Here is a 17,537-nt window from a genome sequence, read left to right on the forward strand (position 1 = left end):
TTTAACATTTTGAATCTCAACATCACATGTCAAAATGTTAGCCTTAAATCAAACATTAGTAAGTTCCCAAGCATCATTTTTCTTACTTTGCCTACCTCTAAATTTTGATCATTATCAATGGAAATATTTTTTATTTGGTTTGTGTGTGTATAGTGAAATAAACATTTATCAACATTTAACTATAAAAATCTAATTCTTCCAAGCCTACCTGCATTGTAGGGGAGCATTGTTAATGCCCTGTATAGGAGTGGGGCAATGAGATCATTGTTATAACAGCATGCATTCTGTTTTCTGACAAAATGTTAAGACAAATGTTCAGTGTTAGCACTGGTTGGTTGATAAACTGACATTTCATTCGATTCAATGTAACTGGGCAGCACAACTGAAAGGAGGGGAAAGAGCAGGGAGCTAGCAACGGAAGGCCAAACAGAATGTACAGTATATACTATGGGCTAAATTCAGAACAGGTTTGGGCAGGTGCAACACTCTGCAGAGTATTTGATTCATTGGGTAAACACTTTCAAAAGCATTTAAGTGATTTAGGAGACAATTCTGAAAACACTACCATTTATGTTTTTCTACTGTAGTGTCCCAGACACAGACTCATAGAGTTAGAAGGAATCACAAGGGTAATCTCGATTAACTCCTTGCCAAGATGCAAGATTTATCTAAGACATTGGGACATGTGAGTCCCAATCCAACAAAGGGCTTATTCACATGAATAGTCCCATTGACTTCAGTGGGATTACTCATGTACTTAAAGGTAGGCACATGCTTAAGAGCTTTGTTGAATCAGGGCCCTGGCATTTATATCAGCTTTATTTAAAGTTAACAGCAAATTGTTCCATATGAAGTGGTTGAATGTTATATAATAAGCAATTTAGTGCCAATGGTGCATGAATGAAATAAAAAGCCTGTAATTTAGAAGCATGCACGGGTAAAAGGTTTTTTGCTTTTCCTATTTTGCAACTGGACAGGAAGTGTCTGTTAAAGTGCCATTGTAGAGATTAAAGTGGAATTCTTCTCTTTGCTAGCACCCAGTTCTCATAAGGGACTTTTCCCTACACATTTTCTTTTGCTTTCCTATTTCTGTCTGCCACTAAATCTGACCTCTCAATTTCCGCTATAAAACCATGAATTTTATTTGCTTTTTCCCCCATGTGTACTCTAAAGGATAAACTAAACAATTGTTTTAAAGGTTAAGTTGTTGAGGCAACTGGAATACATTCTGAAAGATGCAATTTAGGACCAGATCAGATTTAACCAATTCTCAAGAAAGCATGCTGGAGAAAGACTGAATTATAAGCAAGATTAAAAATGTTTACAAGAAGTCTTTATTTATAAAAACTAGAAGAGCAGTAGGGAAGAAAAAGACCCAATCAATTCCCATTTAAATCAGTGGAGAGACTTCCACTGAAGTCCGTGGAGTTGGTTCAGACCCCGAGTTACTTAAGAAACACATTACTGAACCAAGAATAAAAGGAGAAAGGAATGTAAGAAGATACACAAGACAGTGTGGACTGTAGCTGCACATATCAAGAACAACAAGCTGGAATTCCAGAGTTGTGTTCTCTTCTCAGATTTACCACTTACTAGTTGTGTGATCTTTACAAGGCCAGCCAGAGCTGCTCTAATTTACAACTTGCACTGTTTCACCCACTGCAGTAGCCTAGAATCCAGGTGTGTAAAGCCATTTGCTTTGCCACACCCTCTGTGCTATGTCTCAGGAGATGCAGAATTCCAATTTAATCTCTACAATGGCACTTTAACAGACACTTCCTGTCCAGTTGCAAAATAGGAAAAGCAAAAAACCTTTTACCCATGCATGCTTCTAAATTACAAGCTTTTTATTTCATTCATGCCCAAGTTATTTATTGGTTGAATGAAAGATCATTTTGAACTATCTTTCTAACGAAGTATGAGTAGTTCAAAAGACATTGTTATAAGAATATCTAGCAACATTTTAATATAGCTGTTTGATTATTCAAGTAAAATTAATGAGCCAAGCTCTGCTCTGATTTACATACCTCATGCAGTCCATTTGCCTTCAATAGGGCTGTACAGGGCTTTGTACAACATCCAAACACTGCAGACAAGAGACACTTATTAGAAAAAATTATACACATATCTGGGGAACAAGAACTAGAATCTTGGCTTTTCAAATCCAAAACTATAGACATCTACCAATTGAAGTTAAAGAGAGGGGGGTTGATGCCCTTGACTGTCAGCAGTAACACCACCATCTAGAAGGTGGAACAACAACATATACACAAAGCCTTAGAGTGACTCTACACAGAACTGAGTTCGGTGATATAGGCACCGACTTCTTCTGTTCCTGGGGGTGGAGGTGCTCCTGCTCTGCCCCAGGTCCTGCCCCCACTCCACCCCTTCCCCCAAGCCCTCCTCTCCCCCCACTCCCACCCCCCCATCCCCCCAGTGCCTCCTGCACCCTGCTGAACAGCTGATCATGGCAGGCAGGAGGCAGTGGGAGGGAGGGGTAGGAGCTGATAAGTGGGACCTCCGGGTGGGCAAGGCGCTGGGGGGTGAGGGGAAGGAGCTGATCTGTGGAGCTCTCGGTGGGTGCTGAGCACCCACTATTTTTTCCCTGTGGGTTCTCCAGCTCCCGAGCACCCACAGAGTGGGTGCCTATGTTCAGTGACTTCAGAATTAATTAAAAAGAAGCACTGCAGCCCTAATCCAGGGAGATCTTGCTGAGCCACCTCAATTCCAAATGAAGGCATTAGGACCTCAGCAACTCACAGGCTTGGTTTCCTATTGCATGTTCAGGCTCATTCTTCATGGGGATATCACCCAAATCACTCTGCTTGGCAGAACCTGAACAGTGCATGCATTCTGCCCAGGAGCAATAATTAATCCATATTATGCTGCGGCATATGGGGGAGGGAGGCATTCTCACCTCCTGCTTACTCCCCACCTGCCTCAAAATGGAGACATGGTGGGATGGAGACAGGCTGTTTCACAAGGCACCAGCAGAGACACACAGAACTCCATCCTCTCATATGGCTGCATATTAATAGTTATTTGGGAGTCCAGAAATGACTTGCTCTTCAAGGCAGGAATAAGTACCTTTACATGCTTACTCTTTATGGGGATCTTCTCTCTTCATGTGTGGAAATTACCAGATAGAGCCTTTATGAGATTGATTGTCTTGGAAATATTGTTTGTCTCTTTTCTTTGTTGGTAGTGGCAGTTTACCCTGTGGTCCACATGCAACGTATAAATTAACAAACTTAAAAGGAAGGAGAAACACCATCATATTTTAGAGAAAATAAATATAGTTAAAGCCATCACATCTGAGAACAAATCCTGTTTCTGCTGTTGGTGTCTCATCTTCTAATCCTGTGCTTAGACCATGCCTCTCCCTCATTCATAAAATGATGTGGGTGGTCTGACCTAGGGACAGGTCAGCTACCAAGAGATCAGTCTGTGATATACAGCAGGACAAACAGAGTCAGGTGTCAGGTTACTAGAATCAAGCAGTTGCAGCAGGGAAGCCACCCTAAGCAGGAGAAACCCAGATGTATGGAGAACTTCCTGTTCCTCTGCTTGATTTAAATAGAAGCACAGCCCCAATCAGGACTCCCAGAGTTCACCCAATCAGAACCCAGGATTGGAGTCTTCTGTTGGAGTTCAGCTTCTAGTTAGCAAGTCACTGGGTGGCAGGTCAGACCATCTTGCTACCTAAGATTCCCTATGAACTGAGGTTTGAATCTGTAGTCCCTAAAATAAAATGCTTTTCAAAATGAAAAAGTCTCTTTTACTAATTGAACTAGAGAGAGGCAGAGGGTAGAATGACTTTAAATAGAATGTCATTATTGTGCATAGCTGGTGAGTTTTTAATAACATATTAAATTGATTTTCCATCCATACTTCCACTCTCCTGGTGCCAAAAGAAAGAGAGAGAGAAAGTAGGCACAGCTGATGTTATTTTTAGATTTGGTGTAGGCCTCCTTTTAAGTGATAATACACTGTAGCACCCTAGACTGTCACATACTGAAGAATAATTACAATCAAGCTCATGAAATTTTAACACAGAAACTGTTGCATTATTTAGAATGTTAATGTGGTTTCAGGAAAAGTAATTACTGGTTATCTATTGCCAGAGACCTCATTTGCTGTCAAACTACAGGGGTGCTGTCTGTGCCGGGATCAAGGCAGAATGCTCTGAATATTTCAAATAAGTCCACAGTAAATGCTTTCTTGTAGTTGTTTTTCCACAGTTATGAATATAACCTATGCTTAAAAGAAAAAAACTTAGAAAAAGCTACTTGTACTAACAAAAACAACTGCCTTTGGGCAGGGGAACTGGGTTGGCAGCAGAAAAAATTCCTGCAATATCAATCTCTTTGTACAGAATGAATCATCTTCGTTTTGATCTTCTACGGTTACAGACGTTTAAATATCTCCCCCACTATCACAAATGCTTCCAACAGCCCTGCAACCAAGTCATTACGGCAATCGGGGAAAATGTCAGAATGATCAGCACAAGAAACTGTATTAGAAGTTAAATGTATTAAATGGCAACCTTTGCAGTTATAACTGAAGCCTATTTGAAGGAGTAAGGAAAGACCCTTTCCTCAAATTATTTATATTTCAGTGGTATCCAAAATGTGCTAGATGCTTTCCAAATTCAGGAAGACACAGGCCCTGTCCCTAAAATCTTGTTAGCTAGATAACTAAGTAATATCTCCTTTTCACCTGTTGGAGCTTTGTGTATAATCCAACTTCATTGCTGTGTAGGTGGCTGCATAATTCCCTATTTTTTTTTAAATGGCTGCATATATGTGGTCTGAGATTCCATAATTTTTTCTTCTCTCTAGAAAATATGGTTAAAAAGAAATTTCAAAATGTGAACCATGGGTAACTGATGCCAGTTACTGATGTAACTGTACCTGCTGATAAATGGAAACAATACCCCTCAAATGTGTGAATTACTCACACTCATCTTAATGAACTGTTCACTTGGAAAAGTAATGATTACAAAAGTAGATATTGTTAGGAAAAAAATAAGTTAATGCTATATATTGGTGTGGGACGTAATGGCACATGTGCTGTCTATGTCTCTCTCCATTTTTTTGACTAGAGCTTCACATTATCTTTGATTTTTTCTTTTTTTTTTAAATCAGCCATCAATAAACTTGTGCAAATAAGAGGACAATCACTGATGTCTACTTGAACTCAGAACACTGAATGGTAATCATTCTTGAGTAGTAACAGCTTTAGGTTGCTTTGTACTCTCTGTAGCCTTTGTGGTGGCAGAGATGGGAGTGGTAGGCTCTGGTTCTAATCAGAAGCAATCAAATGGTTCTGTTTCCAAGAAGATAAATTATTACTAAAAATACAGCAGGAGGTAACTCCATGGAAGTCAATTTAGTGACAAAAATGTAAAATTAGTGTGATATCAAAATCAGGCCCTATATATTTTGAGACCTGTTTATTACTATGATTGAAGGAGTAAGGTCTGCTATTCTACTTTTCCCACTTTGAGGTGGAAGATCACATTTATCGTTTCAGGGGTTTGGGCTGGAAGGACAGGCAGGTGGGGAAGGGGAAATCTTGGATACCCTTCCAGATGCATGTGACTGAATACATTTCATAAGGATACTTTGAAACAGATACTTTGCAAGCCCCACAGAAAGTCTCCACAGTCTCCATGGAAGACATGGATCCCAGCCTGAGAACTCTGTGGCATCACACTGTATTTAGAATCAGTTTAAACCCTGTATAACAATTAACATGACTTATATATAGTAAATGCATACAACAGTACATCTTTTGTCCTGACTAGGAGCAGTAAAGTCTCAATTGCAGTTTCTGTTTTGTACACCAGATTGCCATGATGGATGAATGTGGTCTCTTTTACTACCCTTGCACAAAAATAGCAGTTTATTATAAAAAAAAAATTCTATTTTATAATTGAAAGTGATACAGCTTTACAATATAATGAAGATTAACTGAAACCCATGACAACAGCATGGCATGATTACTCTGAAGTTATGAATTTTTATCAAGACCCCGCTCAATTTGTTTCAATATTGCAGAGGTCTCTCATTAACAATCAGTAGCACAGTCTGGATGCAGTTTGTATAGTGATTGATGTGGAATTTACAGTCTTCCGCCTCTCTCCCCAGAAATATCCTAACTGCTGCCTCTTCAACTTCCTGTTGGAGAGATTTGCTTTAACGGTACATTAGCTTTATTGGGTTCAAATAAATGCCTGTGGAATCAGACAATTATTGCTTCACCACAGTATAACTGCTGTTGTATAGCAAACTCTACGTTGCAGATCAGTGTCCTTGTGTGTTTTGGTTTAAGTAGCACATTCCCCAGTGTATTTTTAGTAACAAATTATTTTCTTATTTGGGTTTATTGATGGCTTGTTTAAAAGAAAAAAAAAGAAGCAAAAAGCAATGCATGTGAAGCTATAGGCAAAAAAAAAAAAAAAAAAAGAGGGACAGAAGAAAAGAGAGGCTATATCTACTCTGTTCACCACTGGTGTTTTGTAGGGTATGTATATCTGTCCACACAGCAGTGTGTAGCTATATGTATCAGTGAAAAGCTCCTTGCCACAGGAAAAGCCTCCACAGTAGTGGGAGTTATCAGAGCCTTTCCTTGCTGCTGGGGTCTTCACTGCAGTGGGGAAATGCTCCCTGTGACAGGGAATGGCTCTGGCAGTGGGACACTGGGGAGGCACGAGGCGAACTGAGGTTCCAGACTGGGGGGGGGGGGGGGGGCGCCCCTAGGACCGAGAGCGTAGAAAATTGTGTCTGCTGCTGGTGCATATGTATTCTCTCTGCTCGAGATGCACAGAGATGGTGGAGTGCTGTGCTGGAGGAAGGAGGGCACAAGAGACATAACAGGCAGGAGAAAAGGTGAGAGGGAATAACAGAAAGCAGCAGGAGCTGCAGGGAGAGAGAGGAGGAGGAGGAGGAGCCTTTTATGTACCTCTCTAGTACCCCCAGGAGCCTGGACTGATTAACACCAGCTTTTCAGGGAGCTTCCTGTTTCCTGCTGCTTCCCTGAACCCACTTGAGGAGAACAGGCAGTCAACTGAAGTAGTAAGAGCCAGTTAGGGCCTTAAAACGCTGATATCTTCCCTCACTCAGGCCCTGCTACCAGCCTGCTTATTTGTCCCCGTCAATTGAGTGTTGAGAGCCACTATAGCTGGCACAGAACATCTTTCACTCATGACTGAAGGAAACACCCCTTTGGGGCAGCATTCAGAAAAAGCAAGCAAGCAAAGGAAGCTTTTCTATCTAAGCAGGAAGGAGCACTCCTGAGATACATAGACACAAATGTTCACGGTGAGCCTTCTGGCCCCAGTGAGGATGTGAGTGGTGAGGCGATGCCTGATCTTCCAGTTAGTCAGAGTGCAGGTGACCTGGCAGCTACTGCAACATCCATATCTCCATCTCAAATGGATGTAACTGTGCACATTCCTGAAGAAAAGTGTAGATCAGAGAAGAGTGTGGTGGAGGCGCAAGAAACAGCTGCTGCTGAGTTTAGTTCCTTAAGTCTAGATGATCCAGGACTGTGGACCCACTTGAGCAGTAGCCTGAGGGTCTTTCTTGTACTTCATGGGCCACAGTAAGTAAAAAACTTCATGTTCCCCAAAGACAATGAAAGTAGAAGTTTCCATCCAACACATTACTGGCATGAAATCCCCAATGGTGACAAAGTGGAGAGGCCATGGCTTATGTACTCAAAACCCCAGAATGCTGTATACTGTTTTTGTTGCAAACTCTTCCAGTCTAATGTTCCAGCCACTTTGGGTTCTACAGGAACAAAGGACTGGAAAAATCTGGCTAGAAATCTGGCATGCCATGAGAAGGCAGCAAATCACCAGAGAGCATTCCATAGGTGGAAAGAGCTTGAGATGAGACAAAGGTTAAAGGCCACCATAGATGATCAGCATCAAGAGAAGATTGCATTAGAGTCTCTTTACTGGCAAAACATTCTGAAAAGGCTCATTGCCACTGTGAAAATGCTTGCTACCCAAAACCTAGGACTGCATGGCACTTCAGATCAGCTGTATGTGCCAAACAATGGAAACTTCCTTAAAATTGTGGAGCTGATGGCTGAGTTTGATGCTCCAGGAGCATCTAAGAAGAGTCACCACCCAAGAAATGTACACACACCACTACCTTGGAAAAACAATTCAAAATGAGATCTTACAGTTACTGGCAACAAAAGTCAAACAGAAGATTGTGGCAGATCTGAAGTCAGAAAGATATTACTCTGTTATTCTGGACTGCACACCTGACATCAGCCATACAGAACAAATGACTTTAATGGTGCATTTTGTAACAACAACAGAACCTAGTGAAAATGTCTCTGCCTTGGTGACTGTCAGAGAGCATTTTCTAGAATTTATTGACATTGATGATGCTACATGAGCTGGTATGACAAAAGTGCTTCTTAAAAAGCTGGAAGATATGGGAATTGTGATAGCTGACATGAGAAGTCAGGGCTACGATAATGGTGCCAACATAAGAGGAAAGAACAGAACTCATCGATGACAAATTTTGAAGCAACATCTGGGAACATCCTCCCTGACACTGAAACCACTGAGTGCCACATGATGGGAAAGTTGAGTGGAGGCGATAAAGCCTATCAAACACCAAACTGGGAAGATAGATGATGCCATAGTTGCCATTGTGGAGGATAATGCTATGGCAAGAACTGTTTGTGGGAGAACAGTGGCAGAGGGAAATGGAATCACCAGAAACATACATAACTTCAAATTTCTGTGTTGCTTAGTGTTGTGGCATGACATATTGTTTGAAATAAATGTTGTAAGCAAGAGACTCCAAGGTGTTGACCTTGCTATATCTGGAGCATTGGAACAACTGGACAAAGCAAAGTCATACCTACAGTCTTACCAGTAGGATGAGGGATTTCAAAACATTCTGAAGAGTGCACAGAAGTTGGCAGAGGAACTTCACACTGAAGCTATTTTCCCACCCATTCAAGAATACAAGAGTCACCAAAGAAGAAGACATTTTGATTACGTGGCACGGGATAATCCCATAAGAGACCCCAAACAACAATTCAAAGTTGAATTCTTTAACAAGGTGCTAGATTGTGCAATACAGTCAGTTGAAGAACATTTCATGCAGCTCAAGGAACACAGCAGTATATTTGGGATGTTGTATGATATTCCAGAATTCCTCACTATACCTGAAGAAGACCTACACCAGCAATGCTGGGCACTAGAGACAATGTTGACACATGATGACGTGTGTGATATTGATGTGAGTGATTTAGGTGATACATTTCAGCAGGATCAACTCCAAAGGCTGTTCTGGTATATATGTGCACAAATAAGATGACCACCCTCTTTCCAAATGCTTTTGTTGCTCTGCGCATACGTCTAACACTTCCTGAAACAGTTGTAAGTGGAGAATGCAGCTTCTTCAAGTTGAAGTTAATAAAAACACATCTACGCTCCACAATTGACACACATCCACAGGAGAGGCTGTTCAACCTTGCAACCGTCTCAATAGAGCATGAGCTGGCCCAGACTGTGGACCTTCAGCAGGAAGCAGTTCAAATCTTTGCAGCCAAGAAGACACGGAAAGCACCACTTTGATTATTCAAACAGATAAAAATGCCAGTGTTTACTATGCAGACAAGAAAAGTTACATTTGCTGTTCAGGCGTTTCAAAGTTAAATGTTACTTAAAATTTTGGAACAAGGCATTTTAAGTTGTTAGTTCTTCTTTATTGGGGTAGGTAGCAGAGCAGTACCATGAGAGGAGTAGAACAGGAAGAAGGCAGAAATGAGACCTTTCAAAGTTTTGGCCCAAGCGAGGGTGCATGGAGGTGTCATTTGAGCTCCCTGCCTCAGGTGCCAAAATGTTGTGGGCTGGCAGAGAGCTGTGTAGAGCATATACCCACAGGATTCAGGCATATCTTTACTTGCTGGCTACACTTCTCCTTATGCCTGTGCTAGGGGATGCTTGTAATAGATGTACTCTACATGCCACCATAGACCTACCTTAAGAATGCCATAGAGTCCTGTCCCCATCCTGACACAGAGTTGCCAGCTCTTTGATATTATCATGAGTCTCATGATATTTAGTGTTTCTTAAAGTACAGGTTCCAGGATTCACCTGATTATGGTGGATTCTCAGCTTGCTTTCTTTCCTTAGTTTTTAGAGGAAGTTTCTAGTCCTCATGATTGGGGAGAAAAGCTGGGAAATGTGAACCCTAAAGGCTCAAATACCAACAGGCAAATAAAAAGAACCATTTTTTAAAAAATCTCATGGTTTTTAAGTATCAGAGGGGTAGCCGTGTTAGTCTGAATCTGTAAAAAGCAACAGAGGGTCCTGTGGCACCTTTGAGACTAACAGAAAGTCTGTATTTGTGCAAGTTTCTTCATGAGGTTGATAGATTTCCATTCCATACGGCTAAATGCAGTGCCTTGCATGGTGTCAAGTATCAGAGGGGTAGCCGTGTTAGTCTGAATCTGTAAAAATCTGTTAGTCTCAAAGGTGCCACAGGACCCTCTGTTGCTTTTTACATGGTTTTTAAGTCAGTCTCATAATTTACGGTCTTGGTTTCTAAACCCTTGGTGTTGGCAGTACTGCTAACAACCTCTATGTCTGTGAGCAGTGTAGAGCTATGTGACTGAGTTGCTGCTATGACAGCTGCTATGACACCCGAGAGATTCCCTTATGCCAGCAGCTTTCCAGTATTGTAGGGTGCTCAAAACAAAGGAAGAGGATCTGGTGCCTGGTTTATCTGAAAACTGAGGCAAAATCTGTATTTATAAATCCTCCATGGAAAATTCCACTGTGTCACTTTTCCCAATGAAGGAGATGTCTTCATAAGCAGGAATGCTAATGAATGAAAAACAATGACATTTAGAATCTGTTGATAGGGTTTTGTTTGCTTAAAAAAATAAAAAAATCAGTATTGCATAAAAGATGCAATGGGTAAGCCAGTTATTTTATTTTTTGAACTTTCTGTGAAGTATGAAAATGTAAGACTAAATGTATCCAAATCTCATTGGTAAGGATAAAAATTTTGTTTTAAAGAGCTAATTCATTTTAAAGGCAAGAACTTTAATGAGGATTGAGACTTCCGATATTCCTTGTTGTTCAACTGTGTAGTACTGACATGTAAATATCATATAGTAGTATGGACAAGCTGGCTGTAACTTCATAGCCACAGATGCAACCACATTTTCATTAAATTCAAACATTTACTATATTCAGAAAAAGAACATCTTTACAAAGCCAAATGGCTGCATAGAGGATTAGATATGTTTATATCTCATGACCTTCATGGCTCTTTGCAAGGCTCAACTTTTTTCCCTAGGCAGTTGAAAAAGAAGTGAATTTTACTTACAGGGGTAGGGTACTATTCAAGTGGGAAGGGGATTTGTGATCTAAGTTGCACTTAGATAGGTTTTAAATTGTGTCAAGGGCATCCATCTATAGCCTCTGGCTAACCTTATCATTTCTATAAATCTAAATGGAATAAATAATACTGCAGAATAACATACTTTGTTTTTTAAACAGATGAAGACTATTCTATCCTTCAGCCATGCTGCTGTAAAAAGGCTTTCATATTGTGGTATGGTAGAATAATGCATTATCCTTCACTCATGACTCTATGTGAAAGATTTCATGTGTTTATAGAGCAACTAGTACTCTTACAAACCTAGGAAACTACCTAACAAAAAATAAAAAGAGGGTTAACACTATATAATAAGGTACATTTATAAAAGATGAAAAAATATTTTAAGCATGTTACAGAAAAAAATAGAATGTGATAAAGATGATTAACACCTACTGATGTGGTTATACAGTTGGTTCAGCCACAGTTATTGCAACCTATTGGACTTAATATCAGGGAACATGATGATTTCTTGGAGGGCAGATTGCTGTGGAACATAGTGAGAACCAATTCAAGGTTGTTGGTGGTGTTCATGGAGCAGCTGCTAATGGTGGAGTGCTGTTTCTGGGCCTGATAAACTAGCACTGACTGGTGGGGTTGCATTGTAATGCAGTTTAGGGATGACAAGCAGAGCTACAGAACTTTCAGATGTACAAGGCCACATTCCTGGACCTGTGTGCTGAACTCGCCCCATCCCTCCAGTGCAGGGACATTTCAGTGAGAACTGCACTGACAGTGGAGAAGCAAATGGCAATCACACTGTGGGGACGTGCAACACCAGATTGCTATCAGGCAGTAGGAACTCACTTTGGGGTTGGAAAATCTACTGCAGGGCCCATTGTCACGCAAACGTGCAGGGCAATTAATTGCTATGCTGGACTGCGACTCTTGGCAATGTGCAGAACAGTGAAGTAATAGACCCCACACATCCCTATTTTAACATCAGACCATCTTGCCCCAGAGTACATAAACAGAAAGGGCTATTTTCTATGGTCATGCAAGTGTTGGTGGAGCCAGGGAACACTTCACTGACATCCATGTTGGGTACTCAGCAGTATTTCTTTTACATTCTTCTTTTCTAAGGAATGATGTGTGTAATCATATGCCTTCTTTTGAATTACACTTAGCAATCTTAATTTAAAATTTACAAACTTTTGTGACTAATGCTTATGTAATTTTAGCTTGGGACTTCGTTAGTTTTTTACATTTGGATTTCTTCAGTCATGTGTGCTGTCCCTCAGTTGGAGGGATGTTACTCATTTTAGCACCAAAAGTACTCTCACAATGCAAATATGGCTACAACTCACTTATATTGTTGAAAATTACTAACATTAAAAATACAGACTCCTGGAACTGAGGTTATAGAAAGTTATTTATGCTAAAGGAAGGAATCCTAGAGCATTTAAAGTTTTCTATATGAATACATTTTTGATGTCACACATTGTGTTGTTTGTCTGGGCCTTGAAAAGTTGAGAGGTGGGTGTGATGGTATGCGTTGCTTTGAAATGAACTTAGCAACCTTAACTCTTAAGTTTTGGGAGTGTGCATGCATATCTATTTCAAGGCCTGTGTTCAGAAAGGATATCAGGTTTCAGCTTGTTCTCTCGTCTCACAATTTCAACAGTTACCTATACATTCAAAGACTTAACTATGCTGCTTTGTACTGCTCGTTTGACCAAAAATGAGGTTAAATGTGCTTCCTCTGCAGAACATTAGGCAAGTATATTTGAATACAAGTCTCATTACCATAATTATGAATACATTTTGAGTGGCTCTAATTATGACTACTGTAAAATTAAAATTGCCATTAATGGCAATTTCAGAGTTTTGCTGTCATGGGATTAATATTAATAAACCATGCCATTATGTATAGCTGCACAAAGCATAGGCATTAAACAATTACTTTTGCTACCATTATTCTTCTGCTGCAATGATTTACATGTAAATCAAATGTCCTTATTTTCCTCTGCTGTTTCCTTGTATATATAAATAAAGAATGTAACTTTAGACCTAAGTAAAAATGCACTTTATGTTCACTCTACATTATTGGTTAAAGTTCCTTCCTCTTTTAAGGCTATTGTGATTAAACTTTCTGATCCTTTTGTTCTTTAAAAAAAAAAAAAAAGCCAAATCTGGGTTGTCAGCAGTTAGGGTCCTTTTCAAAATGGGAGGTCATCTTTTCTCTTTGTACGTAGTTAGAGTAAATCACACGGAGGAAGTGCCAGGCCTTTACCCCCAGGGTAAGCAGGTGTCACAGAAACAGTTTGGATCTATGTGAGATTTGGCTCACAGAAAGCACAGCCATCAGTTCTTTCATCTAAGGTCACATTTGTGCTACAGTGATAAGACAAAATTATTGTTTTTCTCATTTGTTTTTAAAGCAAAAACATATGGCCTCTATCTTAGGCATATATTTGGCCCCCATAAGCGTACCATCTGAGGGCCTTACTGTATGTGGGGTCCAGAAGTACTATCATCCCTATTTTAGAGATAGGGAACTGAGGCATACAGGGCTAGGTTCCATAAAAGGACTTAGGTTCATAACTGCCACGTTAGGCACCTAAATGCCAGGATCAGGTCCCACTGGAACCCTGCTCAGTGACCCCGGAACACTGTAGGCACTCAAAATTGCTCCACACCTAAATTTTTGCAGTAAAAGTTTCCTAGGTGCCTATGTTGCCACCTCTAGCATGAGCACTGAAGCCAGGCATCTAGACACTTAAGCTTCACAGTGATGCACAAACCAGGGAAAGATAGACAGAGGAATGCCTAACACACCTGCTCTTCCTGATCTGGTAAGCATGCTCAGAGCTCGCCTACCAGAACAGGCCCTCATTGGTGAACTTACACTGTGGCTAATAAAAAAAAAAAAAAAAAATCATTGTAGCAGGGGAACTGGCTCCTAGGTATCTCACTGCCCAGGTGGATGCCCTAAGCACCAGGCCACAGAGCCAGTCTCATGCTTTCCCCCTCAGCCCTGTACCCATCTGCCCTCCTTCAGTGGAACAGCTTCAATAGTAGAGATTGAGAAATCCTTACATCAGAATACTCCATAGCCCAGTGGCTAGGACACTCACCTGACAGGTGACAGATTTCTCAGGTAGAGGGATGAGGACTTGAATTGAGGGGGGAGGGAGGGAGAAAGGGGTGTCTCCCCTTCCCCAAAAAACAACAGTTGCCTAACTCCAAGAGAGGGTTTGCAGATGAGAATCCCAAGCAGAAGGAGGTGCCTCTCTGAAGCCCAGATGTAGTTACCTCCAAGACAGGGACAGGGCTTAGCACACACTCCTGGGCTTGGCATCTCTCAATGGCTAGCTTAGGCAAAGTTGCCTAGCATGTTGGCTTTCCTATACTCCATGAACTTATCTAGGTCTTTTTTTTTAAACCCTGTTGTAGTCTTGGCTTTCAACAACATCCTCTGGCAAGGAGTTCCACAGGTTGACTGTGCATTGTATGAAAAAAAAAACCCCTTCCTTTTGTTTTAAACCTGCTGCCTATTAATTTAATTTGGAGACCCCTAGTTCTTGTGTTATCAGAAGGTGTAAATAACACTTCCTTATTTATTTTCTCCACAAAAGTCATGATTGTATATACCTCTATCATATCCCCCCTTAGTCATCTCTTTTCCAAGCTGAAAAGTCCCAGTCTTATTAATCTCTCCTCATAGGGCAGCCTTTCCATACCCCTAATCATGTTTGCTGCCCTTTTCTGAACCTTTTCCCATTCCAATATATCTTTTTTGAGATGGGGTGACTACATCTGCATGCAGTATTCAAGATGTGGGCCTATTGTGGATTTATATAGAGGCAAAATGATATTTTTTGTCTTATTATCTATCGTTTTCTTAATGATTTACAACATTCTGTTTGCTTTATTAATTGTTGCTGCCCATTGAGTGGATGTTTTCAGAGAACTATTCACGACTCCAAGATCTCTTTGAGTGGTAACAGCCAATTTAGACCCCATCATTTTATATGCATAGTTGGGATAATGTTTTCCAATGTGCATTACTTTGCATTTATCAACATTTGAATTTTATCTGCCTTTTTTTGCTCAGTCACCCAGTTTTGAGAGATCCTTTTGTAGCTCTTAGCAGTCTGCCTGGGACTTAACTATCTTGCGCATTTTTGTTTCATCTGAAAAATTTGCCACTTCACTATTTACCCCATTTTCCAGATCATTTATGAATATATTGAATAGGACAGGGTCCAGTACAAACCCCTGGGGGACACCACTATTTACCTCTCACCATTCTAAAAATTGACCATTTATTCCTACCCTTTGTTTCCTATCTTTTAACCAGTTACCAATCCATGAGAGGACCTTCCCTCTTATCCCATGACAGCTGACTTTGCTTAAGAGCCTTTGGTAAGGGACCTTGTCAAAGGCTTTATGAAAATCTAAGTACACTATACCTACTGGATCCCCCTTGTCCACATGCTTGTTGACCCCCTCAAAGAATTCTACTATATTGGTTAGGCATTATTTCCCTTTACAAAAAACATATTGCTTCTTCCCCCAACAAATTATGTTCATCTATGTGTCTGGCAATTTTGTTCTTTACTATAGTTTCAACCAGTTTTCCCGGTACTGAAGTCAGGCTTACTGGCCTGTAATTGCCGGGATCACCTCTGCAGTCCTCCAGTCATTTGGTACAGAAGCTGATTTAAATGATAGGGTACAGACTACAGTTAGTAGTTCTGCAATTTCACATTTGAGTTACTTCAGAACTCTTGGGTGAATATCATCAGGTCGTGGTGGCTTTTTACTATTTAGTTTACCAATTTGTTCCAAAACCTCCTCTAATGACATCTCAATCTGGATAGTTCCTCAGATTTGTCACCTAAAAAGAATGGCTGAGGTTTGGGAATCTCCATCACATCCTCAGCCATGAAGACCGATGCAAAGAATTCATTTAGTTTTTCCACATTTATTTAGCCTAATTGTCCTTGAGTGCTCCTTTAGCTTCTCAATCGTCCAGTGGCCCCACTGCTTGTTTAGCAGACTTCCTGCTTCTGATGTACTTAAATTTTTTTTTTGCTATTACTTTTTGAATCTTTGGCTAGCTGTTCTTCAAATTCTTTTTTGGCCTTCCTAATTATATTTTTACATTTTATTTGTCAGAGTGGTGTTTTTTCTGCCACAGATATATTAAATTTAATTATATTATGTTCACTATTACGAAGTGGTCCAGCTATATTCACCTCTTAGACCAGATCCTGTGCTCCACTTAGGACTAAATCAAGAATTGCCTCTCCCCTTGTGGGTTCCAGGACTAGCTGCTCCAAGAAGCAGTCATTTAAGGTGTCAAGGAACTTTATCTCTGCATCCCATCCTGAGGTGACATGTACCCTGTCAATATGGGGATAGTTGAAATCCCCCATTATTATAGAATTTTTTACTTTAATAGTCTCTAATGTCCCTGAGCATTTCACAGACACTATCACCATCCTGGTCTGGTCCTCGATAATCTATTCCTATTGCTATATTCTTATTAGTGCATGGAATTACTATCCATAGAGATTCTATGACACAGTTTGGTTCATTTAAGATTTTTACTTCATTTGAGTCTACACTTTTTTTCACATATAGTGGCATTCTCGCACCAGCACAACCTGTTTTGTCCTTCCGATATATTTTGTACCTTGGTATTACTGTGGCCCAATGATTATCCTCATTCCACCAAGTTTCTGTGATGCCTATTATATCAATATCCTAATTTAAAATGAGGCACCCATCTTATTATTTAGACTTCTAGCATTTGTGTGTAAGCACTTTAAAAACTTGTCACTTTTTAGCTGTCTGCCATTACATGATATAATTGAATAGGACTTTTTTTTTTCATTTGACTGGCTCTCATCATATCCTACCTGTATTTTATCATCTTCCATCCTCTCCTCCTTACTAGGATATAAAGAATCTCCATTAACAGATCTTCCCCTAAGGGTTGTCACTGTCTGAACCACATGCTCCTCTACACCTGTCGGCTTAGTTTAAAAACTGCTTTATGACCTTTTTAATTTTAAATTCCAGCAATCTGGTTCCATTTTGGTTTAGGTGGAGCCCATCCTTCCTGTATAGGCTCCCGCTTTCCTAAAAGTTTCCCAAGTT

Source organism: Malaclemys terrapin, chromosome 4, assembly GCF_027887155.1.
Source record: "Malaclemys terrapin pileata isolate rMalTer1 chromosome 4, rMalTer1.hap1, whole genome shotgun sequence".
Classification (NCBI taxonomy): domain Eukaryota; kingdom Metazoa; phylum Chordata; order Testudines; family Emydidae; genus Malaclemys; species Malaclemys terrapin.